Source organism: Pseudochaenichthys georgianus, chromosome 13, assembly GCF_902827115.2.
Source record: "Pseudochaenichthys georgianus chromosome 13, fPseGeo1.2, whole genome shotgun sequence".
In the NCBI taxonomy this organism is placed as follows: Eukaryota; Metazoa; Chordata; class Actinopteri; order Perciformes; family Channichthyidae; genus Pseudochaenichthys; species Pseudochaenichthys georgianus.
Genome location: NC_047515.1, coordinates 29,982,287 through 29,986,016, shown reverse-complemented (window position 1 = coordinate 29,986,016; position 3,730 = coordinate 29,982,287). Strand labels below are relative to the sequence as shown.

General features: G+C 37.6%; 1 long non-coding RNA gene across 2 annotated transcripts; it reads right to left on the bottom strand.

The window, feature by feature from the left end:
* Window positions 1–303: 303 nt before the first annotated feature.
* On the bottom strand, window positions 304–2,503 carry LOC139435011 (uncharacterized). 2 transcript variants are annotated; one of them, XR_011644286.1, is made up of 4 exons: window positions 2,445–2,503; window positions 2,201–2,314; window positions 945–1,152; window positions 304–349 (listed from the first exon to the last, which is right to left on the bottom strand). It is a non-coding gene; the product is annotated as an uncharacterized lncRNA (long non-coding RNA). The 2 variants fall into 2 exon arrangements; XR_011644285.1 differs by having other exon boundaries at window positions 2,201–2,500.
* Window positions 2,504–3,730: the final 1,227 nt, after the last annotated feature.

Genomic DNA, 3,730 nt, shown 5'->3' with positions numbered 1-3,730 from the left:
TGGGTCCCATCCTGGATCAACTGGTGGAGGTGGATCCGATTTACCTTACCATTACTTAGGCCGTTTGGGTACGGTAAACTCAAGGAACGCAAACAAAAACAGTAGTTACCCATTACCTAATGATTACCTTACCGTTACTAAAACAGTAGTTACCCATTAAGTAATGCTTACCTTACCATTCGTTAAGCATTGTGTGTCCCCTCAAGTAAAGTAATGCATCAAAAACAGTAGTTACCCATTACCTAATGCCTACTTAACCATTCGTTAAGCATTGTGTGTCCCCTCAAGTAAAGTAATGTAAGACCCATTTTCTCCTCCTCCACGTAGGACCGAATCTTCCCCTACCATACTGTAATAAAGCAGTGAAAAAGGACAACAGTTATATAAAAATAAACATCAGGCATTTCAATTGATAAACAAAGTGAAATGTGTTTATTTGCTTTCTTTTACAATTTAAAAATATTCACTTCCTTTCTCAAAAAAGAAGAGAAAAAAATTAAAATGTCGTGGTACAAACAGAAAAGGCTGTTTAATTTTATTAAGTTAAAGTTTGCTTATTTTGCTGCAAGAAACATGAAAATGTAAGATATATATTGGAATTAGATGATATATAAATAGATTATGCACTTTTAAAATGTTAGTAATACAAAGTAAGAATAAGGATTTATTTCCTTAATGATCTGATTGGATGAGATCATTCTTAGCTTCTAAATTCTTTTTTTCTGTTATTTGACTGTGTATACACTGTGGAGCTGGCTCTCTCTAATGTATACTTTATCTCGCCAGTCACAAGGGTGTGAAATGACACAATTATAAAATTACATTACTTTGCTCATTCATTTGTTAATCTCTGACCTTAAAAGATATGTTGTTATTTCACCTTGAAAAACAAAGGTTTTAGTTTTAGTGAGGCCAAAGGCTAAGGCTCTGTAGTTTATACACACCTTCCTTTTGTGGTAGAAGTTGCTTTCGTCCAGCATGACAAATTCGTTTGGTCCTCCAAGTCTCTGCTTTCCCCTCCTTTCTCTCCTCTTGATTGCACTCTTGCAGACCTTCCTCAACTTCAGGCTAATTTTTGACAGCGTGCGACTGCTTCCTGCCACGCCATCCTGCAGCATGTCAATTTGCCTTAGCTGCAGTCCCTGGGAAAATCTGTTAAAGATCAATATAGAATTACTAAATATGAACAAAAGCATATGAAGAAGAACGCATTCAGCACCAGTGGCTAATGTATAATTAATTATATAATTCACATTAGACATTTGTTATTACTCAAGATGAAACAGAATATTTTAATGTTGCTAATTAATTATATCTATCAAGTTTCCCTGTATCAGAGCATCTACACATGTATTGTTAAGCTATTAGAATAATCACACATTGTAACATTCTGAACCCATTTTTTTGTTGAGGAACATTTTGAATGCAGGAATTTTACTCTAACAGAGTATTCGTACACTCTGGTACTTTTACTTTTACTCTAATACAAGATCTGAGTACTTAATACTAAGTGCAATATCTGAGTACTTCTGTTTTACTCAAGTACAAGATCTATTCTGTTTATAGCCTATGAGAAAAACTATTAGAAAACGAAAGCTAAAGCTAATGTTAGCAGATAGTGACAATGTATGCTAGTTAGCTAGCTCAACGATTCCTTAAATAATATTGCGACAGAAACATTTTTCTGTTCACATCACGCTCTGCCGCTCCAACAGGGAGCTCTGCTCTGAACACCCGAACGGTAAGGCGATACGTCCGTTCTTATTGTGCATCCATGGGTAAAGGTAAAACCTTTATATATACAGTATATGGTTAAGGGTAAAACGCATACAGAACACGTAACATGAAGGTGCCGGGCGGCGCGGTCCCGTGGGTTGGATGCGCGTTCATAATGCCGAGGGAAATAAATCTCGAGTGTTCTCCTCAGAGTCCGGCGCACTTCCTGGGGGCTTGGTGTGTGAAAGCGGCGCCACACCTCCAAGCAGCCTGCGTTGTGAATTGCCAAATAACTAGCGCTTAGTCCGCTAGCTCAATGCTAACATTTAATGGATAACGTCATTGACGCGCTAACTGAAATTAGCATTTAGATATCGGTAATGTTAAACAACAGTCAACATGCTTAAAATAAACGTAATACTTACAGGCATTCATTTGCTGTGCTTTGAGGAAATGACTGATATTATTGATGAATTCATATTACCTGTAAATGTATTTCATCCAGCTGAACAAGGACAATTTGCTCCTCTGAAACAGGGACAGTGACCTCACTGACTTCTTCGTCGTTTTCCCTCGGTGTTTTTTACGTCGGCACTTCCTACAAAAGACAAATCGTAAATTCCTAGTCCTTTTTTCCTGATAAAGAACTTATCTTTGTAACATTACATATCAGTAAACAGAGGAAGTCATCGTTAAAACCCGTGCTAAAAATGTACGACTTAGCCTACCACTGCAGTCCGTCGACGTTTGAGTGTTTCTCCAGTTTCATCCTCTTTTTGCAGAGTTTGCATTTCATTTTTCCTTGAATCAATTCCTTTTTCATTAGCCATTCAATTAATTTTTTCTTTTTTTTAAAAGTCTGTCTTCCGTCAATAAGACTGAGTACTTTGGTGTGCAGTGTCATGATAACCAAAAACCTGACTACTGCGGCGTTACTACTACGTTACTGCGGCCCCGGCCCGTCCACAAACCCTGACACCCAGCGTAGTTCAAGATGAACTCCGCTGAGCGCACTAGCGCCCTAGCACCCTGATCCTCATTTCTTGTTCACACGATTCAAACCAATAGTTTTGATGTTTTGAATCAGGTATTTCATCTTCCTTGTTCAATTGACAAAGCACAGCTTCTTTATATTCACTGATATACAATTAAAATATTAAAACCGTAATAAAGTGTTAATGCGCTGAAAATCGAGATCCGGCTGGAGCACTATGCAAGACACGCCCCTTCATAGCATTCAAGTGCTACGATTCGCCATGAGCCTGTCACGTGCATCTCGGCTAGTGATAAAACCATAGACTGTATGGATAAAACTCAACGTCTCCATTTTATATGTAAAGGCTATCTATGCTCTAGTCTAGTCTACACGCTAGAACTGAAAATGGACTCGAGGAGAAGCAAGCGAAAGAGGATGGGGCCCCCGAAGCGTTTAGTGTCAGAATGTAAGTATGAATTGAAATATATTTTTGTCATTTGAGAAATCAGTAACACTGCATTGCGAAATCATCTCAATTGACACATGTTATTACACTTTGTGTTCTGTGCTATCTGATTTGAGGTTGCTAGCTAAACCATGAGGACCCACGTGTTACATAATAATAATAATAATAAATTACATTTATAAAGCCCCTTGCTGGAGCTCAAAGCGCTTACATGACATTTAAATGTTTTGTAAAGTTCCTTATACAGCTTTAGACTTGTTTTTATCTCATAAATTCCTTAAGTGACACACCCTGAAAAGTCTGGTGGGTCATGTGCCGGGCTAAGACATGTGACAGAACTAGGTACATTTCAGAGGCTTGTTTTTGGTTGCTAAAGGTACAAATCAAGCCATTTAAGAATTAAAATGCTTACATAACATGTACTTTGTTACATTGAACCTGTTAACATTTCTTGATCAAATTGATATGACACAAATTAGATAAATATCGCTGTGACACTGATGTCACATCGGGACATTAACCTTAAACTTTCACAGTAAATCTGGAGTAACACATATGTCACAATTAGAAAT